This window comes from Arachis ipaensis, chromosome B8 (genome assembly GCF_059453495.1).
Source record: "Arachis ipaensis isolate K30076 ecotype BB chromosome B8, ASM5945349v1, whole genome shotgun sequence".
Classification (NCBI taxonomy): Eukaryota; Viridiplantae; Streptophyta; class Magnoliopsida; order Fabales; family Fabaceae; genus Arachis; species Arachis ipaensis.
In genome coordinates this window covers 30,213,899-30,226,958 of record NC_142443.1, presented here as the reverse complement: position 1 = coordinate 30,226,958, position 13,060 = coordinate 30,213,899, and the positions used below count along the sequence as shown (strand labels likewise).

The following is a 13,060-nucleotide window of genomic DNA, read 5'->3' as shown; positions in this document are numbered from 1 at the left end:
GAACCTTCCTTAGACTAAGGAGGGAGGCAAGAGAAAAATGTGTAGTTGGTGCTGAAGAAGAGGAGGAACACTTTGAGAAATACTTTGAACCAAACATGGAAGAAAATATGGAAAACCATCATGAAGAAGAGGCTCACAACCATGGCAGAGGAGGTCGAGCAAATCATGCTGGGGAGGATAGAAGAGTTTTAGGCTCTTACATCAATCCAAACCCAGGAAACCATGGAAGTAGCATTTAAAAGCCAACCATCCATGCCAACAATTTTGAACTGAAGCCACAGCTCATCACCCTTGTGCAGAACAACTGTTTGTTCGGAGGGAGTGTCCAAGAGGACCCAAATCAACATTTAACCACCTTCCTGAGAATATGTGACACAGTGAAGTCTAATGGTGTTCATCCTGACGCCTATAGACTGCTCTTATTTCCATTCTCACTCAGGGATAAGGCAGCCAAGTGGCTGGAATCTTTCCCAAGGGAAAGCTTGACAACTTGGGAAGACGTGGTGAACAAATTCTTAGCAAGATTTTACCCTCCTCAACGAATCAATAGGCTGAGAGCTGAAGTCCAAACTTTCAGGCAACAAGATGGTGAGACTCTATATGAAGCATGGGAGAGGTTTAAAGACCTAACAAGGAGGTGCCCACCAAATATGTTCAATGAATGGGTGCAGCTGCACATTTTCTATGAAGGGCTCTCTTATGAGTCAAAGAAGGCCGTAGACCATTCATCCGGAGGATCTTTGAACAAGAAGAAGACTATTGAGGAAGCCAAAGATGTCATTGAAACAGTAGCAGAGAACGACTACTTCTATGCTTCCGAAAGAGGGAACACAAGAGGAGTAATGGAGCTAAACAATGTAGATGCTCTGCTGGACCAAAACAAGCTCATTACCCAGCAGCTGGCTGACCTCACCAAGAAGATGGAGAGGAACCAAGTAGCAGCAGTATCCACTTCATCAACAACCTAAGAAGGAGTGAATGAAGAAGCAGAGGGTAGTCAGGAGCAAGCCAACTACATTGGGAATTCACCTAGGCAAAACCATGATCCATACTCCAAGACCTACAACCCTGGATGGAGAAATCACCCAAACTTTGGGTGGGGAAATCAACAAGACCAAAGCCTTGATCAAAGACGCCCAAATCCAAATAATGCAGCCACCCAACACTTCACATCTAAACCATATCAACACCCCCATAACAACAACTCCCCACATTCATATTAAGGCCAGAATAACCCTACTCAGCCTGACCTGTCATCATTTGATGAAAGAATCTCAAGGATTGAGAATCTACTTGAAGGCCTAAGCAAGGAGATTCAAGACAACAAGGTCTTCAAGGAGGAAGTGCGAGCCAGTTTCAAGAACCAGGGAGACACAATCAAGAGGTTGGAATCTCAAGTAGGATATCTCTCTGAGCAAATTCCTAAACCCACAGATGGATTCCCAAGTGACACAGAGAAGAATCCGAGAGGTGAAACAAAAAAGGTAAGATGGGAAGATTGCAAGATGGTCACTATAAGTGATAAGGAGACTGAGGACAAGCCAAGCAAGCTGTCAGAACAACCTGAAGATACCTCAGTAGAGGAGGTGGAAAGAGATTACCAAGAACCAGAAATCTCAAAACAGGAGTTGCTGAGACTCTATGCACCTTTTCCCCAACTGCTCAAGGGAGCTGTGGAGAGGAGAATATACTCAAGATTTCTTGACTTATTTGTATCTCTGCATGTGAACATACCATTCATCAAGACTATCCAACAAATACCTGTATTCATCAAGTACATGAAGGAGTTGCTTCCCAGGAAAAGCTCACTCAAGGGAGGCCAAACTATAGTGATGAACAAGGAGTGCAGTGCCCTCATTCAAACGCAGTTGCCTACAAAAAGAAAAGATCCAGGGAGTTTTCATGTCCCCTGTTCCATAGGAGAAACAATGTTTGATAGAGCACTCTACGATTTGGGAGCAAGCATCAACTTAATGCCTCTATCCCTGGTAAAGAGGCTGTAGATCAATGAGATATTGCCCACAGATGTAGTCATCAGGCTGGCTAACAAAACTCAAAAACAAGCAAGAGGGGTGGTGGAAAACGTGTTGTTAAAGGTGGGGAAATACTTTCTTCCCACAGACTTTGTCATCTTGGACATGGAAGAGAGTCACACTCACCCAATCATATTGGAAAGACCATTCCTAGCTACAGCCAGAGCACTCATAGACGTGGAGCGAGGGGAGCTAATATTGAGGATCCATGATGAACAACTCAGCTTCAATGTCTTCAAACTCTCCCAAGAAACTGACCAAGAAAACAAAGAACCAAGCAATGATCATAACGGGATGCTGACAGAGGAAACAAGCACTAAGGCACCACCAACTCATCTGAGAACCCCACTGAATGATGAACAAGGCAAATAGCAATCGTCACAGCTCAAGGAGAAGCTGGAGGAACCTAAACCACCAGAGGCATGTGAAGACAACAACAAAATTTACTTAAAAGAAGAAGTCGCCAAGAGCAGGGAAGCATCAAAAGGGACAAAGAAGAAGGTACCAAGGGGGTGGAGGAACAAGAAGATCCCTACGGAAGGCCTCTCTCCAGGAGATAAAGTGATTTCAACTTACTTCCCAGATATCCCCCCTAATCTCCCCACTGTACCATCTCAGTTACCTAAGGTCTTCACTATCAACAGAGTTCTTTCCTTGGAACATGTAGAGATCATTGATACAACTAATGGATATAAGTCCAAGGAAAGAGGGGAGGACTTGAAGCATTATCAACCACCCTGATGAAGGAGAAACGTCAAGCTAGTGACGCTAAAGAAGCGCTTCATGGGAGGCAACCCATGTTTTATTAGCTTTTACTAGTGAATAAGTCAATATTCATAAATTCCAACCCAAACTTGGTGAAGTCCTTATATTGCAGTATATAGTGAAGAACAAGTTTGGTGTTCAAAGCGTACCAAGAAAGCATGAATACAACAGAGAGCATTCTAGTCTTGGAGCTTGAACAGAACTTTTCATCACAATGCTTCAAACTAAGTTTGGTGTCACCCCATGGTGCCACCAAAATGCATAAAAGGGATATACAGTTAGTTAGTTAGTTGGAGTTCATGAATAAACAATCTAATCTTTTTTTCTCTTTATTATTTTAGCCGTAAAAATCTAAATTGATTTTTTTATGATATTTCTTACTTTTCTTGTTTGATCTTTATAGGGAAAGGAAAGGAGCATTGAAAGAGATTGATTGGACAATTTAATGGGAAAGGTTTGGCCACTTCATGAAGAGGGCACTACACACGTGCCTCAAGGGAGAATGCATTGGGAATGGTTGCCATACAACATTGGAGGAAGAACAAACTTGGAAAGCGAACCAACTCCATCATAAAGTTGAGAATCCTCGTGCTTACTCCATATAAAACCCCATCCTTCATCATACACCAATCCCATCAATCCATACCTTTCATCTCTTCATCACTTCTCTATATAAGTGAATCAAATCTACACCATCTCCATATTCGAAATTCATACCCCTTGCACTTCACTTTCCAGCAACCAATTCTTCAACTTCCCACTCTCTAAATCCCACATCTCTTCCCTTCACTACACCCTTTTGCTTTAACTTCATTCATGGCATCATCAAGCTCCAAGAGGCAGAAGAGGAAGGAACCAACGGAGAACATTCCCTTTGACGAGAAGAGATTCAAGACTGCCTTCCATGAACGAGAATTTGAGCGGATAAAGCTCAAAAAGATACTGCCCGAGTTAACCTTCCAAATCAATGAAGATGAATGCCCACAGATTCGGGAGAAGATTGAAGAAAGAGGGTGGCAATTGCTCACCAATCCAGAGGGAAAGATCAATGCAAACTTCATCAAAGAGTTCTACGCAAATGTGGTCAGAGAAGACAAAACCAGAGCCCCAACCTTCAAAAGCTATGTAAGGGGAAAGGAGGTAGATTTCAGCCCAAATGCTATAATAAGAACTCTTCACCTGAAATCACCACACTTTGATGAGCCTAGCTATCATGCAAGGATAAGTAAAAGCCAAGACAATGATGAGCTCACCGAGATAGTGACTGACATCTGTGTTATAGCAGCTGACTGGGAGAGGTATGGAGATGGGAGACCTCGATTCATCAAGAGGGGAGACCTTAGCCCAGAAGCCAAGGGGTGGTTTGAACTCGTGAGGAGGTCTATTCTCCCAGCTGCAAATAATTCAGAGGTAAATATTAATCAAGCAACTATGGTACATTGCCTAGTACAAGGTGGAGAAATCAACGTGAATGAACTTATAGCTGAGGGAATTCAAGATTCAGCTGAGAAGCTTGAATCAGGTGCCAGGCTTTGGTACCCCAGCACCATTCTTTGATTGTGCACAAAGGCTAAGGTAGTCTTTGAAGATAGTAATTCAGACTGGGTTAACTCAGGGAGGCTAATGACAACCCAGCGTATGGCCTATACTACACCTGCTCAGCAACAAAGAAGGCCACAAATAGGGAAACTAAAAGCAAAGGAAGGAGCTCACCAAGAGGAGTCTCATCAGGAAGAATATCAACAGGGAGAGCATCCTTACCTAGCAGATTTGAATATGAATCACCTTTTAAGAGCTATCGAAGATTTGGGGATGAGACATATGGAAGGACAAGAGCAAATATTGAACTGGATGAGCCAACAAGAAGAGTGGAAGAAACAACAAATGGAACAGCAACAGGAATAATACTCCCAGCTCACTTAAACCATCCACCAAGTTACTGAGAGGCAAGAACGTCAAGATAAGCATTTGCAGGAACTCAATCAGCGACAAATAGCCCAGATGAAAGCATTCAATGAGTTCACTGTACTTAATGAAGGACGGCAACTACATCGGGAGGAGTTCAACGTCAACACTCAAGCCAAGTTGAACTACATGTCCAGTAATATGCATCATCTACACTATGCCATCCCTACATATGATGAGGTCCAAAAATATTTTGTAGAACAAGAAGAGAGGAAAGTGAAACATCAAAAGGAAACACTCAAGAAGAAGATGGAAGATGGTAGTTTCTGGAAGAAGCTGCTTGGAAAAGGCAAGGGAAGTGGGAGCACAAGCAATCAAGAAGGAGAGCATGGACATCCACAAGAGTAAAAGGTGGTGAAGTTCCTTCTTTGGTCCATCTTTCTCTATGCTTTAAATAAGGAAGATCTTGTATGAAATAGAACTTGCTTCCATTTCAGTTTAAACATTTCTAAATTCTTTCTTTTAAATTTTTGTTGAAAAGGTTTATGATATCTAGTCCTTATGTCACTGCATCCTTACTTTGCTTACTTGTATGTTTGTCCCTTTAAATCAAATAAAAAGAGAATAAGTGCTTTTAAAGACCAGAGAAGAGTTCATACTATGGAGTAAGTTCCTGAGTTTATGGTATAGTCATAAGATAGCTAAGTTGGTTCAACCATAAGGTGGGAAGACAACTATCTGTCATGAATACTATGCTTGAGACACACCCCATGAGACTAGATAAATAAGAAGGTCCTAATAAGAAAAAGGGAAAGAACAATAAAAGTTGAGGAATAAAAGAAAAATGGTAAGCAATAAGGCTAGGAACCAATGGTTTTAATCTTGAGACATGTGTCTGTGGTGCTCCTGTGTGAGGGATCTACTTGGATGAATAAGCTCTTAGGGGTGCCTTATCACTTGGTAACTTGGGTTAACTAACCCAGGATTACCAGCTGAAAGTCCACTATCAAGAGTAACCCTCACTACAGAGCATTTAGTAACCCAAAGAGGTGCTGGACACCAAGGTCTCAAGAAAAGAAAATACATACACTATGTGCCTGTGATGTGTATGTATGGGGGATAGACTTGAGCAAGTAAGTCTTTAGGGGTGCTTCAACACCTAGCACCTTGAACCAATTGGTTCGGGAGTGTTGGCTGAAAGCTTATTTTAAAGAGTTGCTCCCTTGCAGAACACTTAGCCTAAGAACACAAATAAGCCCTGAAATAACAACAAAAGGATCAATGAATAAAAGTCTCATGGGATGCAATCAAAGTGAGTGTTTTATGACAAGATAAAGGTCTGAAAGCCAAGAATGAACCTAAGTTGCTATGCATGAAACCACCATAAGACTAGGGACATGACTTCCACAAGAATGACTCATTTCTCTTGGCATTCCATTCATCATTCTCTTGTTCTAGTACTTGCTTAGGGACAAGCAAGCTTTAAGTTTGGTGTTGTGATGCCAGGGCATTTTGGCCAATTTCACTGACCTTTTCTTTACTGTTTTTAGGGTAGTTTCATGCATTTCCTTAGGAAATAAGCTAGTTTTGGGTAGATATTCACTTACATCTTGATTCAAGCATACATTGTGCACTTTACATGATTTCATGAGGATTTTGCATGAATTTAAGGACAAAATTGGATGTTGCATTTCCCATGACTTGGACTAGAACTTTGATGCACGTTATTGCCTGATTTCAGGACAAAGGAAGCAAAGAAGAACCACATTAGTGGCTACGTTAGTTACACTAACGTTAACACTAACATGGAATGGGAGTAACTTTCAAAGTTAATGAGAAAAGTGATTGCCAATAACGCTCTCGAAGCCATTATTGCCCACGTTAAGAGTCACGTTAACTAAGTTAACGTGAACTCTAATGTGGAAGTAAAGAAATGGAGCCAACGTTAGTGACACTTAACATTATCACTAACGTTGAACCAAGATCATGAGTGGCCACGTTAACTTAGTTAACGTGGCCTCTAACGTTAAGAAGAAAGGGGGGGGAGCCAATGTTAGTGAAACTCAACATTGTCACTAACGTTGGCCAAAGCACATTAAGCCACGTTAACTCCCACGTTAACCTAGTTAACGTGGAAGCTAACGTGAAGGAACAAAGTGGTCGACAACGTTAGTGACACCCAACATTGTCACTAACGTTGGAAGAACACAAGCCCCCAATGAGCCACGTTGACTCCCACGTTAACCTAGTTAACGTGGAAGCTAACGTGAAGAAAGAAGGTGATCGCCAACGTTAGTGACACCCAACATTGTCACTAACGTTGGAAGGAGCCACACATGCCACCATGAGCCACGTTAACTCCCACGTTAACTTAGTTAACGTGGAAGCTAACGTGGATAAGGGAAAGATGAGCCAACGTTAGTGACACTCAACTTTGTCACTAACGTTGGAGATGGCTAGCAAGGCCACGTTAGAAGTCACGTTAACCTAGTTAACGTGGACTCTAACGTGGAAAATAGGGGCAATTTGGAACGTTAGTGACAATGGTAAGTGTCACTAACATTCTCGAAGGATGGCAAGCCTACGTTAAAAGAGCCACGTTAACTAAGTTAACGTGGACTCTAACGTAGGGAAGGGGGAGGCTTCTCAACGTTATTGGGAAAGTTGAGTCCCAATAACGTGTGCGAAGGACATAGTGGAAACGTTAGTGGCAACGTTTGTGCCACTAACGTTGAGGTTAACGTGGCTTTTAACTTTGGTGAGGAACGTTAGTGAAAAAGGTGATTGTCACTAACGTTCTCGAACCCATATTTTCACTGAACGTTAACACCACTAACTTCCTGAGCCAAAGCCCCTGCCCACTTCATACTTTCTCTCTGCAAGTAAAAGCTAAGCCCAATGAAGAAGAGAACTGCTTCAAACTCAAGATCCAAAGGCCCAAGACTTGAAGAATCAACTAGAAAAACAGAAGAGTAGTATATATAGGAGTAGCTTTGAAATATTTTAGAGAGTTGGAAATTATAGGGAGACTCTTAGCATAGGAACTACTCTCTGTATTTACTTTCTCTGCACTTCTAAGTTTTCATCATGTATTCTCCATCTTTGTTTTCATTTTTCAGAGCTATGAACAACTAAACCCCTATCATTGAGTTAGGGAGCTCTGTTGTAATTTGATGGATCAATACTAGTTTTCATTATTCTTCTTCTATCTTTTCTCTTGATTTTACTTGAAAGCTTTCGATCTTCATCCAATTGAGTAGTTATCTTGAAAAAGAAGCTATTCATACTTGGATCTCTTCTGAACCTTGAAAGAGGAATGAAGAGATCAAGCTAGAAATGCTTTCTCATGCTGGACCAAATTGGGTTTGGATGGATATGTGACTATAATCCTCTCAACACTTGGTTTGGGAAATGCATGTGGTATAATCAGTGACCATACTTCATCTCTTCTCATGAGCAATTGACCAAGGAATTGGTTATTGATCAAGATTTGAGAGATTGAATTACAAGAAATTGTAATTCAATCACTTAAGATTGCCAAGGAGATCAATGAGTGCATTGATTGAGGAAGAGATAAAAATGAAATTGATCCGGAGAATACAACATCTCCTGAGCCCAATGAACTCCCCATTTCTGATCTTACCCATTCTCTTTAATTTCTGTTATTTACTTTAACGAGCAATTCCCCCATTCCCATTTATAATTCTGCAATTTACCTTCTGTCATTTACTTTCAGATCTATAATTCTAGCATTTACTTTCCTGTCAATTACCTTCCCGCCATTTTATTTTCTGCAATTCTCAACTCAAATTCTGGATTCGCTCAACTAGAACAGTCCTCTAATTAAAGTTGCTTGATCAATCAATCCTTGTGGGATTCGACCTCACTCTATTGTGAGTTTTTACTTGACGAAAAATTTGGTACACTTGCCGAAGGAAATTTGTTGTGAGACAAGTTTTTCGTGCATCCCTAGGCCTCACTATCCCTGGGATGCCTCAAAGAACTATCAGAGTTAGTACATTTCTTTGTGCCATAACATGTCCACGGATGTCTTGCTGGACATGAATACTCGCTACAACAGTAAAATCAGAGGAAAGTAACGAAGAATCTTCGCCGCATGAGGTTTCACATTCTTCTTGAAAACGACGTTGATCCTTACTAAGGAATTCTTCCTGGTCTTTTTCTTCCACCTGGATGTCCCACACCATTTGCGTCTAGACAGGTCCTGGTCAGAGCCTTGGTATAGCATGCAGTCATTTGGACATACATCTATCTTCTTGTGTTTAATACCGAACTTCCTTATGATCCTCTTGGCAACGTGCAAGGTGCTCGGAATCTTTGCATGCTCAAAGGCGTCCCCCAATAACTCTAGAATCAAACTGAATGCCTTGTCACTCACTCCGCATATGCACTTTATATGGTACATCCTCACCAAGAAAGACAGCTTCGAGAATCTTGAGCATCCCGGATATAATTCCTACTCGCCATCTTCAAACAAGTCATGAAAGCCACGAGCCTCGCGGCTAGATTCGTCAGATAAGTATGGAAACCCCTCCGCACCGTCTCCGACATGTTCATTCATCGCGTCTTCATCATCACCATGTAGTCCTGAGAAGTTGAATACCTCGTGGACTATATCACACATTGGATCTCCTGAGTTTCCAGTGGATTCTAATTCTTCTCCACCGCTGGAGCTCTCGTCTACGTTTCTCTCACTGTGATGTAACCAAAAGATATAATTAGGGGGAAAGGATTTCATCAGCAGATGATCATACACATCCTCTCTAGTTTGGAAAAACCGAAATCCACACAAAAGAAATGGACAATGTATCATCCCATCGGCAAATGCAAAGTCAAGAAATCTATTCAAACCATTCCTATATTCTATACTACCTCGTGACTTTTTAATCCAACTTTTATCAATATCTAATTTAATGAAATAGCACAAACAAATGAATAAACAGTATATAAAGACATACAACTGAAAAAACTAAAAAAAGGGCTATGTGTCTGATGAGCGGATATTTTATACGCTTTTTGGGGTTAATTTCATATAGTTTTTAGTATATTCTAGTTAGTTTTTAGTTTATTTCCATTAGTTTTTAGGAAAAATTCATATTTCTGGACTTTACTATGAGTTGTGTGTTTTTCTGTAATTTCAGGTATTTTTCTGGCTGAAATTGAGGGAGCTGAGCAAAAATCTGATTCAGGCTGAAAAAGGACTGCTGATGCTGTTGGATTCTGACCTCCCTGCACTCAAAGTGTATTTTCTGGAGCTACAGAACTCAAAATGGCGTGCTTCCAATTGCGTTAGAAAGTAGACATCCAGGGCTTTCCAGCAATATATAATAGTCCATACTTTGCTCAAGGATAGATGACGTAAACTGGCGTTCAACGCCAGTTCTCTGCTCAATTCCGGCGTCCAGCGCCAGAAAAGGATTAAAAGTTGGAGTTCAACGCCAGAAATGGATCCAAACCTGGCGTTGAACGCCCAAAACAGCCTTATGCATGTGAATTGTTTAAGTCTCAGCCCCAGCACACACCAAGTGGGCCCCAGAAGTGGATCTCTGCACCACCCATCATAGTTTACTCATTTTTTGTAAACCTAGGCTACTAGTTTAGTATTTAAACAACTTTTAGAGACTTATTTTGTATCTCATGACATTTTAGATCTGAACTTTGTACTCTTTGAAGGCATGAGTCTCTAAACTCCATTGTTGGGGGTGAGGAGCTCTGCTGTGTCTCGATGAATTAATGCAAGTATTTCTGTTTTTCATTCAAACATGCGTGTTCCTATCTAAGATATCCATTAGCGCCTAAATATGGAGAAGGTGATGATCAGTGACACTCATCACCTTCCTCAATCCATGAACGTGTGTCTGACAATCACCTCCGTTCTACATCAGATTGAATGAATATCTCTTAGATTCCTTAATCAGAATCTCCGTGGTATAAGCTAGATTGATGGCGGCATTCATGAGAATCCGGAAAGTCTAAACCTTGTCTGTGGTATTCCGAGTAGGATGCAGGGATTGAATGACTGTGACGAGCTTCAAACTCGCGAGTGCTGGGCGTAGTGACAGACGCAAATGGAGGGTGAATCCTATTCCAGCATGATCGGGAACCTCAGATGATTAGCCGTGCTGTGACAGAGCATTTGGACCATTTTCACAAGAGGATGGGATGTAACCATTGACAACGGTGATGCCCCAACACACAGCTTGCCATAGAAGGACGTGCGTGCGTGAATCAGAGGACAAAGGAAAGCAGAGATTCAGAAGACAAAGCATCTCCAAAACTCCAACATATTCTCCATTACTGCATAACAAGTAACCTTTAACCCATACTCTCTTGTTTATTCGCAATTCAACTAATAAATAAAATTGACTTCCTGACTAAGAATTGCAAGATAACCATAGATTGCTTCAAACCAACAATCTCCGTGGGATTCGACCCTTACTCACGTAAGGTATTACTTGGACGACCCAGTGTACTTGCTGGTTAGTGGTACGAGTTGTGAAAAGTGTGATTCACAATTCGTGCACCAGTGTCAAAAGAACCAATAATAGTTTATCACAATTATGAGATGGGAGAGGAATATACGAGTTAAATTCGACGATTTATTACAAGAAAACCATGTAGAGAGCGATATAATAACTCAAAATGAAAACAAAAACAAAGTTATTTGCATCCCGGATAATATGTAGCAAACGAAAGGTATTAGGGAGGTTGCTTACTGGTGCACGAAATCGTGATTGTTCATTCCTTGGTAACGGCGCTAAAAACTTAATACGCACGTTCATAATCTTAGTTCTTTTTCACAATTCCAATACAACTAACCAGCAAGTACACTGGGTCGTCCAAGTAATAAACCTTACGTGAGTAAGGGTCAATCCCACGAAGATTGTCGGCTTGAAGCAAGCTATGGTCACCTTGTAAATCTCAGTCAGGAGGATTCAAATGGTTATAGAGTTTTAATAATTAAAAGATAAATAAAACATAAAATAAAGATAGAGATACTTATGTAATTCATTGGTGAGAATTTCAGATAAGCGTATGGAGATGCTTTGTTCCTTCTGAATCCCTGCTTTCCTACTGCCTTCATCCAATCCTTCATACTCCTTTCTATGGCAAGCTGTATGTTGGGCATCACCGTTGTCAATGGCTACTTCCCGTCCTCTCAGTGAAAATGGTCCAAATGCGCTGTCACCGCACGGCTAATCATCTGTCGGTTCTCGATCATGCTAGAATAGGATCCAGTAATCCTTTTGCGTCTGTCACTACGCCCAGCACTCGCGAGTTTGAAGCTCGTCACAGCCATCCCTTCCCAGATCCTACTCGGAATACCACAGACAAGGTTTAGACTTTTCGGATCTCAAGAATGGCCGCCAATAATTCTAGCCTATACCACAAAGACTCTGATCGTAAATCAGAAGGCTAAGAGATATGCATTCAAGCTTGTTTTCATGTAGAACAGAAGTGTTTGTCAGGTACGCGTTCATAAGTGAGAATGGTGATGAGCGTCACATAATCATCACATTCATCATATTCTTGTGTGCGAATGAATATCTTAGAGAAGAAATAGGCTTGAGTTGAATAGAAAAATAATAGTACTTTGCATTAATTCATGAGGAACAGCAGAGCTCCACACCTTAATCTATGGTGTGTAGAAACTCTACCGTTGAAAATACATAAGTGATAATGGTCCAGGCATGGCCAAATGGCCAGCCTCCCAAAGAGGGTTTAATCATCAAAACATGATCAAAAGATATACAAAAGATATAAAATAAATCACTAAAAGTAGTTTTTATACTAGACTAGTGACTAGGGTTACATAAGATAAGTAAATGATGTAGAAATCCACTTCCGGGCCCACTTGGTGTGTGCTTGGACTGAGCATTGAGCTTTCATGTGTAGAGACTCTTTTTGGAGTGAGACGCCAAGTTGTAGCCTGTTTCTGGCGTTTAACTCTGATTTCCAACCTGTTTCTGGCGTTTAACTTCAGAATAGGGCAGGAAGTTGGCATTTGAACGCCAGTTTGCGTCGTTAAAACTCAGACAAAGTATAGACAATTATATATTTCTTGAAAGTCCTGGATGTCTACTTTCCAACGCAATTGAGAGCGCGCCAATTGGATTTCTGTAGCTCCAGAAAATCCACTTCGAGTGCAGGGAGGTCAGAATCCAACAGCATCTGCAGTCATTTTTCAGCCTTTGAATAAGATTTTTGCTCAAGTCCCTCAATTTCAGCCAGAAATTATCTGAAATCACAGAAAAACACACAGACTCATAGTAAAGTCCAGAAATGTGATTTTTATTTAAAAACTAATAAAAATATACTAAAAACTAACTAAATCA

The 13,060-nt window shown here is 41.0% G+C and overlaps 1 non-coding gene across 1 annotated transcript; it reads right to left on the bottom strand.

The window, feature by feature from the left end:
• Positions 1-548: 548 nt before the first annotated feature.
• On the bottom strand, positions 549-655 carry LOC148547572 (small nucleolar RNA R71). Its single transcript, XR_015898208.1, has one exon. It is a non-coding gene; the product is annotated as a small nucleolar RNA R71 (small nucleolar RNA).
• Between the last annotated feature and the right edge of the window lie 12,405 nt (positions 656-13,060).